The sequence below is a fragment of the Ictidomys tridecemlineatus genome, chromosome 10 (assembly GCF_052094955.1).
Source record: "Ictidomys tridecemlineatus isolate mIctTri1 chromosome 10, mIctTri1.hap1, whole genome shotgun sequence".
Classification (NCBI taxonomy): domain Eukaryota; kingdom Metazoa; phylum Chordata; class Mammalia; order Rodentia; family Sciuridae; genus Ictidomys; species Ictidomys tridecemlineatus.
The window spans coordinates 112,177,658-112,200,944 of NC_135486.1; the positions used below are offsets into that span (position 1 = coordinate 112,177,658).

Sequence of the window (23,287 nt, forward strand, 5' to 3'; positions counted from 1 at the left end):
GTACGTAAATATTTAGAACAGAACTTTTCAGATATGCATTTCCTGCTTTTTTTCCCCAGATTTTTCCTTCTTCAGATCAACCAAATATACTTATGTATATTACCTGGCTTTTATTTCTGTAAATTATAATTGTGTCTGTGGTATAGGCAAGGAGAAGAAATCTAACTGCTTCCTCCCAGGTTGATCAAACGGCATCAAGTTCAATATGCATTTTACCATATTCTATGTATTTATTAGGTGGGCAGACAGCCAAATCCAGCCAACTGGGATCAAGACAGTTTCCAGGGTTAGGCTGTCAGTAATAATCTCACCATAACCCAAAATGTTTTATATACTTTTTGTATGTAAAACCTCTATGGAACTATATAATTTCATCTTTTTTCAAGACCTATTTGGTGGAAAAATTAATATACCACTGTGTAATCAATAATGTCAATGTTATTTAATATTTGATATTTGAACTCAAGCAAAGCCATTAGCATTTAATTTCCTTATGTGTTCATGACACCATAGCTGCTGACAGAAGAATACATGAGACCTTCATCAATACAAGCTACATCCATAAATCTTTCACTATATAGGTTCCTGCACCTAGAATGTTTTTGTGCCTCAAAAAAGACTTCAGCTTACCCTTCAAAACCCAGCTCCCACAGCACCTATTTTGGTACAGTCTTTCCTAATTTATCTTGAGCAGTAGGACAACTTATTCCTTGCTGTGATCTCCAAGACTCTGGAAGGTGAGGAAGGAGGATTGCAAGTTTAAAACCAGTCTCAGAAATTCATTGAGGCCCTATGACACTTAGATAGACCCTTTCTCAAGATAAAATATAAAAAGGGAAGGATAATAGAATGAATCAGACAGTATTACTTTATGTGCATATATGATTACACAATCCAGGTAAATCTACATCATGTACAACCAAGAGATTCATTCTACTATACTTCCTACTCATAAACCCGCTTTGTTCTCTTCACATACTTCTATTTAATCTTGTCTACACCCCCCTTTATTGTGAATAAGCATCAAGATATCAGAGAAAACATTTAACATTTGGTTTGGGGAGATTGTCTTATTTTGCTTAACATAATATTCTCCAGCTCCATGTATTTACCAGTAAATGTCATTTTATTCTTCTTTAAGGCTGAGTCATATTACATTATATATATATTTAACGTATTCTTTATATATTTATCTGTTGAAGGACACCTACGTTTTTTCCACAGTTTAAGTATAAAGCTCTGCTAAAGTACTTGGTTATATAGAGACTCAGCCCCAGATACCATGCTGATTTGAGAGGGGCACACATGAACAGGCAATTGTAGGATGCCAAATAAAGTAATCATAGAGGTATGAGAAAAAACATTCTTATCAATTTTAAAGGTGGAGCTTCTTTCTTGGCATGGAACAGTCCATTCTCTTGTGCATCGTCAGCCCACATAATATCTCTTTTGAGAAGCCTGTTATTACTTCCACTGGCAAATAAATTGTTCATGGTGTTGGCTTTTGTTTTACATTCAAAACTCACAGGTCATAATCTTAAGTATGCAAAAAGAAAAAAAAGAATGGAATGAAAGAAAAAATAAGATGATTTTTTAACTCAGCTCTCAAATGCTCTTTCTTTTAAGTAAGGACTATTTTCATCTTGCCAACTTTGAGAGGCAGACAGTATCTAAACTTTGTGGTAGGGAGAGGGAATTGCCAAGTGTTCTGGGCCTTGTGTTTGGAGTGGTGTGAACACTATCAGGTCCAGGAACACATCATCTTGGACTGAAGGAGTAATGTTCCTCACCCCATAGTCACTGCAGGTAGAATGTAATGTATGCCCACTGTGTTCAGGACCTGTGTCAAGCATTACACATGAACTATCCAGAGACTTGGCTTTCATGAATTTTAACCATTGTTCGGGGAATGAAACATTAGACAGCAAGAAGAAAAATAAACCCACACATATAGATTTTGAATTATAAATTTGGATGAGTTCTGTGAAGTAAAAGAATACTTTACTGAAACTTGTAGCAGGATTTGACTCACTCATTCTTTCCTTTTTTAAACTCACTCCTTTTTCAAAAAATGTAAAAACAGAAGAATCAATGGAACTCAACAGAAGGGAAGTGTGAGCCGTTAGGTGTGCCTAGATTTCTTTCCTCATGTAGGTGATGGATATTGCCTAGAATTGACTTAAGATGTCCACAGGTCTTGTTATCTAAATCACAGGACTTGCTCAGGATTCGCTGCCTCTGTCAGGATTGATATAAAACACACCCCTTCCTCATTATTCTACTTATTTTGTATATTAAAGTCCTCAAGTTCCTGCTGTCCAGTCAGGAACCAAGAGATCCTATGATGATGATGCACAAAGGTAGAATATGCAGGATCTCAAAGAAGACACACCTGCCATGGAAGCTCTGAGCCCTAAAGTCTAGAGAGGTTTCTCAACTGGGAGTGCAGAGAAAGAGGTACACCTCACCCCCACACACCCCTTACCTGAAGAAAAACTAGCTAGTGTTTATTTTTTTACTCTTAAATTTATATTTGGGATTTTTCGATATATATGACAGAAGATTGTATTTTGACATTATACATACGTGGAGTGTATCTTACTCAAATTAGGATACCATTTGTCTGGTTGTACATGATGTGGAATTTTACTGGTCATGCATTTATATATGAACATAGGAAAGTGACGTCCAATTCCTTCTACTTTGTTTTCTAATGTTTTGTTGTTGTTTTTGTTGTTGTTGTTGTTGTAAGGACTTTTCCTTCATTAACTGACACAACCCATCCAACAATTCTATGAGATATGTATGGGTATAATTATCATTTTATGAAAGGGCAACTAAGCCCAAGAAATTTTAACTCACCATATACAGTTACATAGCTAATTATTACCATCAAAAAGCAGGACCCTGGAGCAAAATCTTGTGATTCCATTTTCCACTGAAAGTTCAAGAGACCTTCTAAAAACCCTGGTTGATGTTTCAACCTCACATGGGTTACATATTTCTTTCCACATCTCCCAGAACACTCCCAACACAGTTACAAAATGCTTCAGAACTGTTTGTAAACACAAATCCACAGATGACCTTTTGTTTATTACTAAATGTGAAGTGATTTAATTCTATGAGTCAGCAGACAGTCAGAGGTAAAAGGAGTTAAGCCATTTTGCAATCAGAATCATTCCACTAGTCAGAAAAACAAGCAGAAAAAGAGGTCAAAACCAATAAACTAAAGAGAACTGAGTGAATTAATCAGTGAAGACAAAATGTGCATCATGGGGATATGTTTAAAAAGCCTGAAAAGCCTGCACACTGCCCCTCTAATTGGGCCAGTGACTTTCCAACTTGCCTGGTGGGACTGCAGGCTGGCCTTATCCAGGGAATGACCTGCTCACCACCATGCAGATCCCTGTAAAATGGATCTTTTAACATTTCTTACTGATTTTGTTACCCAGTCCTTTCTATTTTTTATTTTGAAAGAGAGTCTTGCTAAGTTGCTTAGGACTGCACTATGATACAGATTAAAACTGATAATCCACTGGCTTTTGTAAGCTCTTTTTTTCAACAATTTCACCAAGAGTTTTGGATTCACCATAAAACAGTTATTCCTTATAACCCTCAAGGTCAACCCATTGTAGAATGAGCTAATTTATCTATTAAGCTACAATTACAAAACCTAAAAGGGGGATATAGACTATGACTCCCCAACATAACCTCAATAATGCTCTATTTGTTTCAAATTTTCTAAATTATGACTCAGAAGGTCACACTGCACTGAATGACACATGTCTTCCACAGCAAATGGCCCTTTAGGTCTTACAGACTGATCAATGGAAAGGACAAGACCCAGTGATTATGTGGGGCAGATGTCATGCTTGTATTTTTACAGAAGGTGCTTTTTGTCCTATTTGAGTACCTGAACACACCATCAGGCATGGAGGACTTAGAACCTAGATTCAAATGACTGAAGATCTACCCAGAGAAGCCTTCACTCAAAAGTTAGAAAACACAATATTGTGTCCATCTACAACTAAAAACAATTAAAAAAAAACTCAAAAGAAGTGAAGAAGAGCGACCCTGTGAAACCAAACAAGGAAGCTAATCTCATGGATGGACCTGAAGAAATTGACACTATGGGATACAAGAATGATTAGACAGCTAAAACTCCAATGGTGATGCTTGCTGCAGTAACAGCTCTGTTGAGCTGTTTGGTAAAAGGGAATCAGAGAGAAACTTATTGTACATATTTTCCAGATCCACCTTTAGTACACCCAGCTGTGTGGACTGGAGAATTCATCCCAGTATTTACTAATGACTCACATATGATGGGAGGACTTACAGACACTCATATTACTCTCAATGATGTGACAGGATTTAATTATTCTGGCTATGTTATGTTGGTCCCATGTTAAACGTGCTGGCTGTCTAAAAGTGTTATTTGAGAAAAAGACAGCAATTAGGAGACTTAGACCAACTAATTATACTGTTAATGAAGACTTAAAATCTAATATTAGATGAGTTATTAAAATGGGACTTTCCCATAACAAACCAGTCATCTCAGCAGAACATCCATGATTAATATCTCATTGTCCTAACTGTTCTGCGATAGAAATTGGCACTCTTCCTAAGTGGATAGATTGTATAAATACTTTTCCACTACAACATAAAGTGTCTAAAAATAGTGGGTATATTTTGTACTGGTCTCCTAAAATTGAGAAAAGGTAATTTTGCAAGAGTACTGCAAACTCCTGGGGGATTTGTTAGCAACATCTTGACTTTCAGCAAAGGTGGCATTCAGAAAGATGTTTGGTATTTAATTGCTGCCTAAGAATTCTTACATTTTACTTGCAAGCCTTTACCAGACTTTGTAGGCAAGAACTGGAAGGAAGGTTCTTGCTATGGCTTATGAGCCTGTGTTCAATCTCCTTATGTCTTAATTACTAGAATGTATAAATTAAATGGAAAGATTATAGATATCTTGTAACATGTAGTAAATGTAATTTAACTGTATCACCAGATATAATAGAGGAAAAGAAATGCCGATACTCCATCAGCCCTCTTTTGTCTTATTACCAGCTAATATTTCAGAGCCATGGTACACTGAAGCTGGTTTTCAAGTCTTACAACAAATACATGCCCAGCTAGTGAGATCTAAATGTGCTTATAATAGTGGGAGTTGTTGCCTTGGTTTCTTTTATTGCTTAAATGGTCACAGCTTCAGTGGCCATATCTCAAAATATTCAACATGCAAATTTTTTTAATAATTTGGCTCAGAATACTTCCAAGGCTCTACATAATCAAATAAATATTGATGAAAGAATTGAGACTAAGCTAAATGCTTTAGAGGCTACTGTCATAAATATTAGTAATGAACTTTCAGCTTTGAAATTCAAGGAAAGACTTAAATGTCATTCTAGCCAAATACAATGCTTCCCAATGGGATTGGAAGAAGGTTAGAAACCATTTTTTGGGTATTTTGCAAAATAATAATAACAGCTTGGATCTTTTGGAGCTCCATCATTATATTCAAGATGTAAAAAAAAGTAAAATTGATTTTTCAGATCCTACTTTTTAGCTCATCAAACAACCCTGGAAACATTCTTAAACATTCTGCATGTTATATTATTGTATTGTTCTCTTTGCTACTAATTCTCTCTACTAATTCTCTATTGTAATACTAGGATGAGCCTTCATAATAAGGATTAAGGGATTCAAAAAAAGTGACCCGTCCCCTGCTTTTTCAAAGAAAAAGTGGGAATATGAGGGGGACTGTTGGGCTTAATGATTGGCATTCTCCTTCTTGTGATTGGAAGAGGTTCTGTTGGTTCCTTTTGTAGGTACCTAGATATTGCCTGAATCCTTAAAGTAGCCAAATGTGTCCTCATGCATAGGTGTTCCTTCCCACAGCCTCAGGGGTCGAATTTCTCACCTGTAACTCTGCCCCTCTTGACCTTTTTTGGATGAAACTTTTTAAAGAATGAGGGTCCTCCCACAATAAAAGTTCACTTCTAAACATGCTATCTCTCTCTCTAGACAGCCTCTGGTGACTTTCCTCACTCTCCCATTTGGGAAGCTTGAGGCCGAGAGCAGAGAAGCCATCCTGAAGCTTGATTAAAAGGTACAGTGTGTGTCTGTGTTTTATTTGGTGTCCTAGGAAATTCTCATGAGTAACCTTAAGTTTAGCTGCCCACACTGGTTGTGGGCGGCAGTATGTGACCAAGATTCTGTAACATAATCCAGAACGCACGCGCACGCACACACACACACACACACACACACACACACACAAACACATAATGTACACACATATACATACACATACATACACATTTTTTTTTTTACTGAGAGAAGACATAAATTTTAGTCCTTAATAAAATCTAGAAATTTTGGAATTTCAGAGTGATCATGATCATGAAGGCAGATTTTAGATTTCTTTTGTTTTGAAAAAAGTATATTTCAATAATTTTAGCTGCTAGATCATAAGAGACAGAAAACTTTTTTTTCTACAATTTGTTTTCTTGGATCAAAAGTTCCTTATCACTATGAACACATTATCCCATATTTCTGGCATCACATTTGTTCTCCACTCCTTATTTCCCCAGGGACTCAGGATAAATAAAATATCATCCTGGTTTTTACATCCTATGGCTTCATCCTGCACAGTGTAAGAGAAATTCCTTTGCCACTTGCATCTCCCACCTCACTGTGGCCTCTCTCTGGTTTGGTGCCTGCATCTTCTCATATGTAAAGTCCAGGTCCCAGTGCACTCCACTGCAAAACAAAGTTGGTTTATTACTCCCACTCTGAATCGTCTGTTTTATTTATTTTTATTTTAACTTGTTATATATGACAGAAGAATCAGTTACAATTCATAGTACACATATAAAGCACATTTTTTCATATCTCTGGTTTTATACAAAATATATTTACACCATTAGTGTCTTCATATATGTACTTAAGGTAATGATATCTATCTCATTCCACCATCTTTTTATTCCTCCATGCCCCCTCTTTAGCACTCCCACCCCTTTGTTCTATCTAGAGTTTTTCTAAATCCTCAAATGCCTCCCCCAAACCCTATTATGAATCACCCTCTTTATATCAGAGAAAACATTTGACATTTGTTTTTCTGGGATTGGCAAACTTTACTGAGCATTATTTTCTCAAACTCTATACATTTACCTAAAATATTATGATTTTATTCTCTTTTATTGCTGACTAATATTCCATTGTGCATATATATCACATTTTCTTTATCCATTCATCTACTATGCTGGTTCCACAGTTTGGCTATTATGAGTTGTGCTGCTATACACTTTGATGTGGCTGTGTCCATCAAGTATGCTGTTTTTAAGTCCCTTGTGTATAGTCCAAGGAGACAAATAGCTGGGTCAAATGAGGTTACATTCACATATTTCTAAGGAATCTCCATACTATTGTTTATATTGGCTGCACCAATTTACAGTCCTATAAGCAACGTATGAGTGTACCTTTTTCCCTACGTCCTCACCAACACTTATTGTTGTTTGTATTTTTAATAACTGTATTCTGATGGAGTGAGATGAATTCTTAGAATAGCTTTGATTTGTATTTCTCTAATTGCTAGACATGTTGAACATTTTTTATATATTTGTTAGTTGATTATAAATCATATTCTGAGAGATGTCTCTTCAGTTCCTTGGCCCATTTATTGGTTAAGATATTAGTTTTTTGGTGTTTAGCTTTTTGAGTTCTTTATGTACCCTATAGATTAGTGCTCTATCTGATGTGTGAGGGGTAAAACGTTGCTACCAAGATGTAGGCTCTCTATTCACCTCACTGACTGTTTCTTTTGCAGAGAAGAAACTTTTTACTTTTAATCCATCCCACTTATTGATTCTTGGTTTTAATTCTTGTGCTGTAGGAGTGTTATTAAAGAAGTTGGGGCCTAATCTGACATGATGGAGATTATCGCCTACTTTTTTTTATAATAGGCACAGTGACTCTGATTTAATTCCTAAGTCCTTGATTTACTTTGATTTGAGTTTTGTGCATGGTGAGAAATAGGGTTTTATTTTCATTTTGTTGCATATGGATTTCCAGTTTCTTCAGCATCATTTGTTTAAAAGGTTTTTTCTTTTCTCCAATTTTTTTTCGTGCCTTTGTCTAATAGAAGATGATTGCAATTATATGGGTTAGTTTCTGTGTCCTCCTTTCTGTAACATTGGTCAACCAGTCTATCTTGGTGCCAATACCATGCTGTTTTGTTACTATTGCTCTGTAGTATAGTTTAAGTTCTGGTACAGTGATGCCACCTTCTGTACTTTCTTGCTAAAAAGAGAAGATTAGAGGGAAGATCTTATTCTAAGGCATCTAAAAGCAAAAAAGAAAAAAATAAAAGATATATTAGAAAAGTAATTTTAGAGTCAATCTTGAATTTTCTTTAAGTATTGTACATATTGAAGTAAATATCCTCTTTTTTCCTTGAGATAAGATTTTGCCATGTTCTCTATGTTGGGTATAAACTAAGGAGTGTGATATCTGAGACAAATGGCAGATATATCTTCTTAAAAGTCCTCAGAATGACTCCTGGATTTGTAATTTTTCTTCCTCAGCCTCCATAGTGGTTGGGACTAGGTGTGTGCCACAGTTTCACTAGTTGTCTTTGAGTAGAAATATGAAGAAAGTCTAGTTTTTTGTATCATTTTCTCATGTGCGTGGACTGTTTCTGAAATCCTGCCAACTTTGAATCATTCCCTCTATCTGAATGTAAAAAAATCAAAGCTGAGAGAAAGTGAGTGAGTTTCCCAGGGACATTCAAAAGGAGAGTTCACTCATTTTTCCCCAGATCTTTTTCATTTATTTAAGGAATCCTTCTGGCATAATGGGGAAATTAGGAAGTTAAAAGCACAAATCACCTTTTTAGTTAACCATGTTTATGTGATTAGTTTAGTTGGCTTTTTCACTACTGTGACCCTGAAAAGAACCACTAGACTCACAGTTTCAGAGTTCTCAGTTCATACATGGCTTACTCTGTTGCTGTGGTCTGCAGTGAGGCAGAATAACATGGCAGAAGAGTGTGAAGGAATAAAGAAGTTTAGGACATGGCACTAGGAAGCAGACAGAAACTCCACTAACCAGGGATAACATGTATGCCCTGAAGCCAGGCCCCCAGAGACCCACCTATTCCACCAATATCCTACCTGCTTTCAGTTGCATCCAGTTAATCCTTACTGAGGAAACAGTGTACTGAGTAGATTAAGGATTTCACAATTCAATCACTTTATTTCTGAACTTTCTTGCATTGCCTCACACATGAGCTTCTGAGGGACACCAACACCATAACAGTGATTCTCATGTATGTTGTGGAGTGAGAAAGAATGAGTGAAAATTGACAAAATGGTGTCACCTTCTAGTTTTTCAGCTCAATGTGGAAAAGGTGGAGAGATGCCACTCCTACCCATGGGAGTCAGCAAATTAAGTACTTGCTCTAAATTTTTGCATCTGACACTTAAAAATAAATTTTCCTGTTGCTATTTTTCAGGGATGATGTTTTCATGATGCACAGGGAGACCCCAATTACGTGGATCTTACAGCCTGTCTAGTATACTGTTGAACTGAAAATCGTGAATAGGAAATAATGCCTTTTCAGCAGGAATAGAAGCATAGAATTCTCAGATGGTCATTAGATCTCAGAATTTTAGAATTGGAATATGATAAACAAGCCTAAGTGTTTGGGAGAGATAATCTGAGCAGAGTGTAGCCTTTCTTTCTGGCCTCTGGTTTTGAGCTTATGAATTTCTGTCTATAGTCAGGACCTGAGTCAAATACCTAACCAGGTTAGTCCCAAATGCAAGCCACAAAATTCACATTTCTTTTGGAACATTCCATTCAGTTGACTTAAATTTTAATAATTTTTAAATCACCAAATTTCTGCTCATTTGACATCACTAAATGTGCCTTTGTTGAAAAAAACAATACTCATCTTGTGTTTAATTATGTGAAGTCCATAGATAAGAACTGTCTGATCTCATTCATAATTTTTCCTTGTAAGATTTACAGACAAGGTATTATCTTTGGAGGATAATAAAAAAATGCAGAATGCTTTGGTTTCATCTGTCAAATCCTCTAAATGTACCTTCAGTAGTAAAACTTGAGTAGTGCCATGGAAATAACCACAAATTTAGACATTAAGAAATTATGTATGTGCAAATTATCAAACTATGAATACTTGCATTGCTCAAAAAATTGTAGTTTCAAATCATTCCATGAACATTTTTTAAATAGCTAATCATGAGATCTAGTTATGAATAGGAGTGTTTGAATTTGCTTAATGTCTTCTCTTTCAAAGATTTTTGATCAAATATTAAATACAATATAACTTTCCTGGAAATGTGCAAAGGCAAAAATTAAAAATCCTCTTTATGATATGTGCAAGTCTGAACAACATCATGAGTATCCAATGCAGATGAACTAAAGATCTGAGCTCTTCCACTGAGGCTCTTGAAAATTTGACAGCAGAGCCCCAGGGAAAACCTGGCGATGTTCAGGGTGCAGCTTGCACTCTGTTTCAAAAAGGATAAGAACTGGGAACTTCCTACAAAAGAAGTGCATTTTTACCAATGACATTAAACTGGTATTTTCTTTTTGCCAAAGAAAAAAGAGGTAACTCAACCATACTCACTTTGCAGTAGTGCAGAAACATTCCAAAGAAAGGCAAAGGGGTTGGCTCAGAAATTACCAGCTTCTTAAACAGTACATGTGAATAGGTTCACTATCTATAAAGTGAGAGACAAAGCAAGGTTACTATGATCATCATTCTATAGATAAGAGCCTGACCAGCTTGACTCAGAAACTGGACAAGGCAATGAGGGAGGTAACATGTAGGTGATATATAACAACAACTCCAACTCACAGTAAGAGAAAGTGAGCACATTTGCTCCTTCCCAACTCCATTTAGAGAACCCCCCTTACCCCAAAGTCATAATAATGAGCTAAGAGAATTTGAGACTTCATGCCCGAATTCTTAGGTTTATACTCAATACACATTCCCAGACTTGAGTGCTCCTGCAAGGTCCAGCCTGGCATTCTGCCAGGGCGTTTCATTTGCATGTCTTTTTGGTATGTTGGCCCTTCCTTAATGTAGTATTTCCCAGTCTAAAAAGGGGTGATATTTTCAAGTTACTTTGATGAAGAGATTTTGCTTAACACAGTGTATTCAAACACAGAGGGCCCACTGAGAGCCTCTGGTGACATTTTTTTCTTAAAACTTGGTAATAAAACTTTTGGGCTTTCCCTTCTTTATATGCCATGCTCCCAGTTCAGCATCAAGCACTTCTCTAAAACTGACTTCATATGGATCCTTGGAAGAATTAATAATATCCTTCTGTTGAATGGCAAATGTACCATTTTGAAACAATGAGACTTCTCTCTACCTCACACAAATATGAGCCATGTTGAGTGTCACCCAAGTCTGTTGTCAGACAATCTGGTTTCCTTGAGCCAGAGGGAAGGCTGAGTTCCCTATGTCCTCTGAGTGCTACAGTGAGAAATTAATGACTGAGGAATTATTTCCAGGCCATTCTCTCTCTCGTTGAATCTGTTCCTCCAACTGTGATGCTCAGATGGCAGTGCAGAGCCAGGTATGCTCATATCCACCTAGGTGGCCAGTCACAACACAGTTTGTTTATTTCCCCCAGGCATCAACTCCCTTTGTATGAAAACCCACAAAGGCTGGTGCTCCTTTGGCCTGGCTGGCCAGCAACTCAAATGTGTTATACTCAGAGCCCCATGCCAGAGTGTTCTATGTCATACAATCCCTGCCCCACCATCCCCAAAGATGAGAAAAACATGGAAATAAAAGAAATGATGTACAAGAGAGTCCTGGCAGCTATTTTAACTATGAAACAGCTAGTTCCGCAAAAGTGGCCTCATAGTGGCAGAGAAGAAAACTGTGGCATGGATAAATGTCCCAGCATGCTCTGTAATTCCTCTCATCTACATCGAGGGGGACCCTCCAAAGTTCAGGAACTATCCTGTTGACTGAGAAGAAAATATGCAATATAAAATAAGAACCCATAATGTGTTCCAGACAGTTGCAATAAGAACTTGCTGCTGCTTTTTAGAGGAGAATGTTTAAGGCAGTGTAGGTTTCATATATTCTGTACAAATCCTGCCATTAAATACTGTGATAGTAAAAGCAAATGTGACTCCATTTTATTTTGTGCCTTCATTCTATAAAAGGATGAGTCATGTCTCTGCCCCATTGGAGGACTCCCTGTTTGACCTCATCTGTCTGTATCTGGGGGCATGAGAAGACATTGTTTCTGTCCCACTGGAGGCCTCCCTGTGGGGCCTTATCTGTTCCTGGGGGCAGAATGAGATGTGGTCTCTGCCCTATTAAAGGTCTCCCTGTGTGACCTTACTGATTGTTTCTTGTCCTGTGTCTCTTTTGCTGTTTGTCGTTGCTATAGCTTCTGACTTTCTGTTTGTCATTTGTCCACTGTCTGTTTGCCAGCCATCTGTCTTGTGCTTATCTGTCCATGTGTTGTGCATGGGCCCTTTTTTTTCTCACAACTGCTCTTCTTTCATCAGGACTCCTTCCCTTCACCATCATCATGGGACAAGGAAGCTCTATAGAGATCACTGATGGTAACCCTTTAACTTATTTTCTTAACAATTTTCAGAACTTTTGTTTGTTGGTTTGTTTTTGTTTGTTCCATTTGTATTCTGTGTTAATTTCTACCTCAATTTGTTTCTAATGAGGAAAAAAAATGGTTAAAATGGTTTTAACTGTGCTCACTACAGCTTTCATTGAAATGTAAAGTGCTGCCAACAGGACTAAAAAAATTGTCAAAAGTAAAACCTAAAGTTAAAAAAAAAAAAGGATTCTGTAGATTGCATTCACTTAGGAACTAGGCCAGGTGGCCAACTGGGTAAATCATGTCAGTTTCTATAGAGGACAGATTAAAACTAAAGTGTTTTATAAAATTATTATTCCTAAGTTGTATAATAAAAAGCAAAATTTTGTCTAGGAAATTTGGATTTTGTCTCTCAGTATTTGCAAGCATGAATAACTCCCAACTGTTAAGAAAGTGGTCCAAAGATTTTTCAAAGTCAGGCTAAAATTTGGTGGCTACAATCCAAAAAACCAGAAAAAACAGTTTAGAATGGGATCCCAACCTGGGGGACTCTCCCAAAGAGACCAATGGAGCTGCATCTTTGGGAAGTTCCTTCAGGAAAAAAATTAGACCCTTTTATTTGTCTATATTTTCTTAACTTTTTTAGCTTTGATGAACAGGACCTCCTCAAGGAAAAGGTCAGAAAACTTAAAAATATATATTTGTTAAATTGATAATTTTGATTCAATGTGCCTAGATTAATATGTTTTTCTGATTACACTCTGCTTTATTCTAAGGCCAAAGTTAACCTTTACAAAGGTTAACTCTCAATCTAATAGGTTTTAAAAAATAAGCTACAAGGCTTTTATTTGTTTGCTTTGTGTGGGTGCACTGGTATACTGTCCATCTACATGTATGCCATGTCTACATATATTTGATACAAAAAAATGACATCTGAGCTCATAAATTAAAATTTAAATATAGATCCAAATACCATTGGTTAATATGATTTAAAAGGTTCAATTTAAATTGAAAAAATAAATAAAAGTACAAATGTCTTTAAAGTTACTAATGCACAGTTTTTTTCTAGATGGTTAAACAGCTGTTAAAACGTTAATATTTATTAAGTGTCTGATATTCATTGTCTCTAGGATTTTTCTTCAACAGGAAAAAATGATACCAACACTATTCATTGTATTTGTCTGATATCTTGTTTTTTTAAAAAAGTAACATAAATTACACCTAAACATATATAAAATTAATCATGCATGGGTTTGTTATAAACATCTAATTGTTTTACAAAGTTAAAACGCTGTTAAATATAGTATCAAGTACTCTTAACTCCTTAAATTCCATAATGCAAAATACCTAAATAATGTTGGTGTTTTCATAAGTTGGTAAATTTAAATTTTTTTTTAATTATTTCTGTCGAACAGGGCATATGGCTCAAGTGGTAATGCACTCGCCTGGAATACATGGGGCAGTGGGTTAGATCCTAAGCACTACATAAAAATAAAATAACGATGTTGTCTTCACCAAAATCCTAAAAATAAATATTTGAAAATTCTCTCTCTCTCTCTCTCTCTCTCTCTCTCTCTCTCTCTCTCTCTCTCAAAAAAAAGATTTTGTGTTATCATAAAAACAAGGTTACAATAAATTAAAAATCCCAATAGGTATAATTCTACATACAAGGAGTCAAGAGGTTTCAACTACATTTCAATTAAAGTACCATAAATAAGAAATATTTCATCTTATTAAATAGATTAATTTATCTAAACTCAGGAATATATAAGGATTATTTCAAGGTATAAAAATTATTAAAAGGTTCTATATAAAAATATATTTAGTAAAAATCTAATAGATTTTAAAAAATAAGCTAATGTTTCAGAGGTATGTCATATTGTGCTAGCTAACATTCATACAGAGTCAGAAAACAATATATGTAAACTTTATAAAATAATATCTTAAAAGAGAGACAAAAATCAGCTTTAGAACCATTTAAAAAATAGTTCTAGGTAAAAAGTCTTTATGTGGTAAAGTATAATTCTAATACATCTAAGTAAACAAAAAGGGTCTAATTAAGTAATATAAAGGTCTAAAAATAAAAGTAAATATTAAAAGTTTTATATGTAAATAAGTTGGTTATATATGTAACACAAATAGGTAAGACTATTCAAGATCGTTCCCTACAGACAAATATTAATGTACTGATATATTTATATGCTAAAATGACAAAACCTTCTAAAATATTAATTACATTGTCTCTGTGAATTTTATCCCCTACTACAAATAATCTTGGTTAAACAGCAACATTTATTCTAAAGTATTGCTCTACATTCCACTGTCTAGATTTTTCTTTAAAAGCTAACCTTGGTTAATATAAAAATATTTATAAAAGTTTGGTACATTACTCTTCTTTACAGATTGAATGGGTTCATATCTTTTGGTATGCAAGTCTTTAAGGCAAAGGGTTTAAAGGAACATTTTATAAAGTTGGTATTCTCCAAACTATAATTGTCTGTAATGTTAATTTCAACTTATAATGATAATATTTTACTGGGGATTTATTTATATTATTTGATGTTTTGTAACCAAACCTTATATTACCTTTTACACTGAGATATAAAAATTTAAAAATATTTTAAAAGATAATGAGAGCCTGATAGTTGAAAGGTGAATATTATAAAAGATTTTTGCCACATTTCCACCTAAAAGGAAGAGCGCTCAGCCTTTTCTGAATTAATGCTTCAGACATATGTCATATTGTGCCAGCTAACATTCATACAGTGTCAGAAAACAATATATATAAACTTTATAAAATAATATCTAAAAAGAGAGACAAACATCATCTTTAAAACTAAAACACTTCACCTAAGATTTGTGAAGAGCCCTGCCTTACTTGAGATAAGGCTCTGCCTCCCACCTTACAGCATGTCAAAATAACTTCAAAGTAGGCAAGATTTCAGTTAATCTAGAGTTATATTCAATGATTAATTTTATTTTAAAGATTACTATGATTTCAAATAAAAATATAATATATAACTCATCAAAATTATATACAAGCTAGATATGTTTATACTATTGTCAATTTCACTTTGTATTTTCATTATAACTAAAAAAAAGTGACCATGAAACTCAGAACAACCAATAACCTTTATTGTGAAAGTGTCTGATTAATAGGGAAAAAAGAGAGAGAGAGAGAGAGAGAGAGAGAGAGAGAGAGAGAGAGAGAGAGAGAGAAAGAAAAGTGAGAGAGAGATAAAGAGAGAGAGAGAGAGAGAGAGAGAACAAAGGGTATGAGAGAGGGAAAGAAAAAAAGAGAATAAGAGGGAGAAAGAGAGAGAGCAAAAGTGAGATAAAAAATAGGGAACAAGAGAGAGAGACCTGGCAAGAGAGAGATTTTATAGCCAAAATCTAATAGTCTCTCTGGGTCTACAAGCTGCCTTGTTGGCGTTCAGTGATTGTATCACTGTAGTTTGCTTTGGGTGTAATCTTCTGCTTTCAGTCAGAATAGGCAGGGCTCAGATGTGGGTTTCCATTATACCAGATAAATGAAAGTCGAATATTCAAACTTGAGTGGGGTTGAGTGTTCAGACTTGAGGCAAACAAGTGAAGCTGACATTTGTTCAGCCTGCTGTGCAACTAACAATAACAGATGCCTGTTAATGTTTTATAGAAGTAAAACTTCATGAACACACAACCTAAGTTAGTTTGAGACATTAAGCCATCATCTTTAGACAGATAATAATTAAAAAGGATTAAACTAACTGTAAAGGGGCTAAAATTATGTCTCAGCAGTAGAGTGTTTGCCTTGCATGAGTGAGTCACTGGGTTCAATCCTCATCATTAAATAAGTTAATGAATAAAATAAAGATATTGTGTTATGTAAAAAAATTAACTCTAAAGTTATAAACATTAAAGTTTAAAGAGAATATTCTCAGTTTAAGACTGATAAAACTGACTTGCTGGATGTTAAAGGTCAAACTTAAAAATTAATGTTAATATAAACGGGCCAAGAAAACCAATATTTGGCCCTTGCCCTCTGAGTCAGCCTGAACCCAGGACAGGGGGAAGAGTTTTGCAACTCTGGGCCACATAACCTCCTGATAAGGGAGATTAATGAGACTACTGAAGAACAGAAATCCAATGAGTGTAAATGCTGCAAAAGAGGAGGGTCATTAAAAAGGGGAGACATGCCTGATGCTTTCAAGGAAAGCCACATGGTCAGCAAGACCTTGACCCATCCTAATGCAGATGGCACTAGCAGAACTGAAATGCTACTCACAAGTTCCCCAAGAATGTCCTCCAAGGCAACTCAGCTGACTCTTACCAATAGATAGAAAAAAGGTCAGTTTGACCAGTTTGGTCTTAAACACCTAGCAAAAACAGTTAAAAACCAAAGCACAGCCATTCCTTGGCATTTAAAATAAACTACAGCTATTTTAATGTAACATAAAATGTACACTTGTGTTAACACCCCCCAAAATAAGTAAGACTGGAGGCAAAAAAAGAAAAATTCTTAGGCAAGAATGCCTGATGATAAAAATTGCCAGAGTCAGAAGTTTTTAGTCAGTTTAAGGCCTACATATTTTCCTAACCTCATACACAAGTAGACTTAATCAGTATTTTCTAGTATAATTATCTAGCCTTAAGTAACAAAGAAATCTTTACTGAATGTAGAGGTCATGCCAATAAAGATATTTTACAAAAATAAGATGACATTAACTAACTTAACTAAATGTTGTGTCTACAGTTTCATTGATTTTATATCTGATTTTAATTATTCCTGTCTTCTACTGCTTTTGGTCTTCATTTGTTGTTCTTTTGGAGGGCTTTCAGATGTAATTTTAGGGCGTTTATTTGTAGACTTTTTATTCTTTTAAGGAATAAACTCCATGTAATGAACTTTCCTCTTAGTATGGCCTTAATAGGGTCCCAGAGATTTTTATATGTTGTGTCAGTGTTCTCATTTACCTCTAAAAAATTTTTAAATTATTTTAGATTTTTTGTGTAGTTGTACATGGACATTATGTCTTTCTTTTACTTATTTTCATAAGCAGTTCTAAGGATCATGCTAGGCAAGCACTCGGTCATTGAGCCACAACCTCTAATAATTTTTAATCTCCTCTTTTATGTCTTTCACAACCCATTTTCATTCAATAGCATAATATTTACTCTCTAGGTTTTGGAGTATCTTCTATTTTTTTATTTTGTTATTGATTTCTAATTTTATTTCATTATAATCTTATATAAATGCAGGGTAGTGTCTCTACTTCTTTGCATTTGCTTGGAGTTGCTTTGTGGCATAACATATGGTCTAATTCAGAGAAGGATCTATGTGCTGCTGAGAAGAAAGTGTATTCACTTATTGGTGGATGAAATATTCTCTACATGTCTGTTAAGTATAAGTTATTGATTGTATTATTGAATTCTATAATTTCTTTGTTTATCTTTTGTTTGGATGATCTATCCAGTGGTGAAAGAGGCATGTTAAAGTCATGCAGAATTACTGTATTGTGGTCTATTTGACTCTGGAATTTGAGAAGAGTTTGATTGGTGAACATAGATGCTCTTCTGCTTGGGGCATACATATTTATAATTTTTACGTCTTGTTGATGTATGGTTTCCTTAAGTAGTATAAAATGTTCTTCTTTATCCCTTTTGATTAACTTTAGCTTGAAGTCTATTTGGTATGAGGGTGGACACCCCTACTTGTTTCTACAGTTCATGTGCATGTGTATTATGCAACCTTTCACCTTTGGTCTGTGGATTCTTTTTTCTATGAGATAAGCCTCTTGAATGCAGCATATAGTTGGGTCTTTTTTAAAAAATTCAACCTGCCACTCTATGTGTTTTGATTGGTGAGTTAAGGGCATTAATATTGAGGGTTACTATTCAGACATAATTTGTATTTTAAAATACCAAAAATAAACATAAATAGTCATTTATGTTTATTTTTGGTATTTAAATTGACTTGGTTTCTCTTTTGGCTGATTTTTCCTTTAGTGTAAAAACTCCCTTTGCTGATTTTCATTGCTGTTTTTAACTTTCTTCTCATGGACTATTTTGCCAAGGATGTTCTGTAGTGGAGTCTTTCTAGTTGTAAATTGTTTTAACTTACATTTGTCATGGAAGATTTTTATTTCATCATCAAATCTAAAGCTTAATTTTGCTGAATATGATTCTTAGTTGAATCCTTTTTCTTTCATAACTTCGTATATATTTTTGCAGGATCTTCTAGCTTTCAGGGTCTGGATTGAAAAATCTGCAGAGATCCTAATTTGTTTTCCCTATATGTGATCTCATTCCTTTCTCTGTGGCTTTTAAATTTTTATCCTTACTCTGTATGCTAGACCTTTTCATTATAAAGCATCTTTTTTTTTATTCTCAAAATAAATTTAATATATTGTAGCCCACATTTGTAATATCCAGAAGAAATTCTTGAAGAGAACATATTTAAAACTATAAATAAATAAACTCCAAATTGTTAAGAGGTGAGAAGTAAGTTACCAAAGAAAAAAATATGGGAATACATTCACACTGAATCACTTTGGATCACTTTGATTGTTTCACTAACATCGGATTTTCACAATCGACTTTTATTATTATTTTTTTTATTGATTGTTCAAAACATTACAGAGCTCAAGACATATCATCTTTCATACATTCGACTCAATTGGGTTTTGAACTCCCCAAATACATAATACAGACTCACTTCTGTTACATACTCACATTTTTACATAATGGCATATTAGTGACTGTTGTATTCTGCTACCTTTCCTATCCCCTACTATCCCCCCTCCCCTCCCCTCCCCTCCCATCTTCCCTCTCTACCTCCTCTGCTGTTGTTCAATTCTCTCCCCTTTTTTCCCCCCACCCCATTGCCCCTCATAACCTCTTATAATTTTGTGTATCACTGAAGGTCTCCTACCATTTCCATATGTTTTCCCTTCTCTCTTCCTTTCTCTCCCCCCATTCGTCTTAGTTTACTGTTAGTCTTTTCCTCATGCTCTTCCTTCCTGTTCTATTCTTAGTGGCTCTCTTTATATCAAAGAAGACATTTGACATTTGTTTATTAGGGCTTGGCTAGCTTCACTTAGCATAATCTGCTCTAATGCCATCCATTTCCCTGCAAATTCTATGATTTTGTCATTTCTTAGTGCTGCATAATACTCCATTGTGTATAGCTGCCACAATTTTTTTATCCACTCATCTATTGAAGGGCATCTAGGTTGGTTCCACAGTCTAGCTATTGTGAATTGTGCTGCTATAATCATTGATGTGGCCGTATCCGTATAGTGTGCTCTTTTAAGGTCCTCAGGGAATAGTCCAAGAAGGGCAATAGCTGGGTCAAATGGTGGATCCATTCCCAGCTTTCCCAGGAATCTCCATACTGCTTTCCAAATTGGCCTCACCATTTTGCAATCCCACCAGCAGTGAACAAGTGTGCCCTTTTCCCCACATCCTCGCCAACACTTATTGTTGTTTGACTTCATAATGGCTGCCAATCTTACAGGAGTGAAATGGTATCTTAGGGTGGTTTTGATTTGCATTTCTCTGATTGCTAGAGATGGTGAGCATTTTCTCATGTACTTGTGGATTGATTGTATGTCCTCCTCTGAGAAGTGTCTGTTCAGGTCCTTGGCCCATTTGTTGATTGGATTATTTGTTATCTTATTGTTTAATTTTTTGAGTTCTTTGTACATTCTGGATATTAGGGCTCTATCTGAGGTGTGAGGGGTAAAAATTTGTTCCCAGGATGTAGGCTCTCTATTTTCCTCTTTTACTGTTTATCTTGCTGAGAAAAAACTTTTTAGTTTAAGTAGGTCCCATTTGTTTATTCTTGTCATTAACTCTTGGGCTACGGGCGTTCTATTAAGGAATTTGGAGCCCGACCCAACAATATGTAGATCGTAGCCAACTTTTCCTTCTATCAGATGCAGTGTCTCTGTTTTTATATCTAGCTCCTTGATCCATTTTGAGTTAACTTTTGTGGCTGGCGAGAGAAAGGGATTCAATTTCATTTTGTTGCATATGGATTTCCAATTTTCCCAGCACCATTTGTTGAAGATGCTATCCTTCCTCCATTGCATGTTTTTAGGCCCTTTATCAAATATAAGATAGTTGTAACTTTGTGGAGTAGTCTCTGTGTCCTCTATTCTGTACCATTGGTCCACCTGCCTGTTTTGGTACCAGTACCATGCTGTTTTTGTTACTATTGCTTTGTAGTATAGTTTGAGCTCTGGTATCGCTATACCTCCAGATTCACACTTCCTGCTTAGAATTGCTTTTGCTATTCTGGGTCTTTTGTTTTTCCATATGAATTTTATGATTGCTTTATCTATTTCTACAAGAAATGTCTTTGGGATTCTGATTGGCATCGCATTAAACCTGTAGAGAACTTTGGGTAATATCGCCATTTTGATGATGTTAGTTCTGCCTATCCATGAACAGGGTACATTTTTCCATCTTCTGAGATCTTCTTCTATCTCTCTCTTTAAGGTTCTGTAGTATTCATTGTATAAATCTTTCACCTCTTTTGTTAGGTTGATTCCCAAGTATCTTATTTTCTTTGAGGATATTGTGAATGGAGTGGTTTTCCTTATTTCCATTTCAGAGGTTTTGTTGTTGATATACAGGAATGCCTTTGATTTGTGCGTGTTGATTTTATATCCTGACACTTTGCTGAATTCATTTATTAACTCTAGCAGCTTCTTTGTAGATCCTTTTGGGTCTGTTAAGTAAATTATCATGTCATCTGCAAATATATAAAGCATCTTAATGTAAATTTGTTGTAATTTTGGTTTCCTATAGGCCTCTTGTATTTGATTTTCCAATTTATTCTTCATACTTGGGAAAATTTTAAATATTATTTCATTGAAGAAATTGTGCATTCCTTTGGTTTGAATCTTTGTCCCTTCCTCTATCTCAATAAATCTTAGATTTGGTCTTTTGATGTTACCCCAAAATTATTGGGTGTTCTGTTTATGCTTTCTTAATGTCTTCACTGTGCTCAGATTTACTTTCAAGATTGTATATTTTTTTCTTCATTATCTAACATTCTGTCTTCCAAGTGATCCAATCTAACGTTTATGCTTTCTGTTAAGTTTTTGCTTGTTTGTTTATTGTTTCCTTGATTTCTAATTTTATTTTCAGAATCTTTCTTTCTTGAAGTACTCTTTTGTTACCTGTATTTGCCCCCTTATCTCCTTGTTAGTGTGATCAATGGTTGCCTGTATTTTCTCAATTAGGTCATTCTTTACTTTTTACTTTTACTTTTTTCATTTTTATTATGTATATTTTTAATTCCTTCTCTGACATTTCGTCAACTGTACCATCCATGGATTCTATTATTATACTATCTTTGTGTGTTTGGGGCAATTTTCTCTCTTGTTTTTTTTCATGTTGTGTATGAGTCTTCCTTTTTTGCAGTGCAAATCTGTCTTATTACAGTTTCTACCCTATAATTTTATAGTTTCCCTGAAGATTAGTTGTACCTCACCTTGGTTTTGGACTTCTGGCCCCCAGCCATTGTCCCGTGATAATGCTACTCCAACTAAATATGATGATGGCAATAGTGGACATAACTCAAGATAGTTGTGGGGTTGTCTTAAGATGGATGCATCTACTTTCAGAGATGGGGCTAAAAAGTGGGCCTTACAGTGGCTTTGAGCTGCCTGTTCTGAGATGCAGCTTCCTCCAAGCCCTACCTGTTCTCCCAAGGTGGAGACTACTGCATGAGGAAGGTTATGGTGATGCTTATAGAGGCCCAATATGGAGGTGGGGTTAGGCCTGAGTTCTGTTGTAAGTCTGCCAGTCGGCTGGGTGGACCTGGGATTTCTTCCACCCTTTTTTGAATGTTTTCTTGCAATTAGCACAAAAAGGCTCACCTTGGACTTTCAAAAATTTTAACCTGGAATCAGCCTTTTGTCTAACCAGCCCTGCTTCCTATAGTGAAATATGGTATTTTTGTTCCATGATATGGTCACCAAGACTAATACACTGGTCTTCCTATTAAAATGTCACTGTTACCCAGTCCCATTAGTGCAGACAAGTAAGAATTTAATTTTCTAAATTCAAACACTCAATCACACACACGCACTTGTTTCTCTATTTTTCTATCTGGAAAAGCATGAATTCACAGTGATACATTCCATTTCAGTCCTACTTAACAGGTCGCATCCCAATTTTCTTTACTGAACCAGAGAGTCACTTCACCAACATTTCCTATGAAAACTGGATTTCATTGTCCTTGATGTATTTACTTATTTAAACAATCTGTCTTTTATAAGACTAAATTCCATTCATCCTATTCTAACCCCACATGCCCTCCTTAGCTCACCTAGGTGTTTCTTACCCTGTTTTGTCAATGAGTGTTTATGACAGGCTACCTTTCTCTGTGGAGCCCATCTCAGGTTTATTGGGCTTCCATACCCAGGCCAGGCTGTCCCTTCTGAGGACACCTTCCCAATTGTGTCTCATATATGACTTGAAGCCACCATTATTCACTCCTCCACCACAAAGTGTGCCCTCACATTGTTGGACCACGTCTAATGGCATTAGGAGTGAATTATTCAAGAAGGTAAGGAGAAGTAAAGGGAAGGAAGAGAAGGGACAGGACATTATATGGAAAAATTCTGTGTAGCTCCTGATACCAGTTGAATCTGAGGAGCAGTGCTATAGAAACAATT

The 23,287-nt window shown here is 35.5% G+C and overlaps 1 protein-coding gene and 2 pseudogenes across 3 annotated transcripts in view; 1 reads left to right on the plus strand and 2 right to left on the minus strand.

Annotated features, from left to right (window-relative positions):
* The window catches only part of LOC144367625 (cytochrome P450 3A11-like), a 492,905-nt gene that overhangs the window by 123,370 nt on the left and 346,248 nt on the right, over window positions 1-23,287 (plus strand). The window lies entirely within an intron of this gene.
* Window positions 1-23,287, minus strand: part of LOC144364731 (cytochrome P450 3A4-like) — a 382,460-nt pseudogene that overhangs the window by 113,292 nt on the left and 245,881 nt on the right. The gene's annotated exons all lie outside the window — the stretch shown is intronic.
* The window catches only part of LOC144364735 (cytochrome P450 3A9-like), a 35,851-nt pseudogene continuing 19,015 nt past the window's right edge, over window positions 6,452-23,287 (minus strand). Inside the window, exons 7-8 of the transcript XR_013427178.1 lie at window positions 10,661-10,754; window positions 6,452-6,768 (exon numbers count right to left, since the gene is read on the minus strand). The product of XR_013427178.1 is annotated as a cytochrome P450 3A9-like (transcript). The remainder of the gene's footprint in view (window positions 6,769-10,660; window positions 10,755-23,287) is intronic.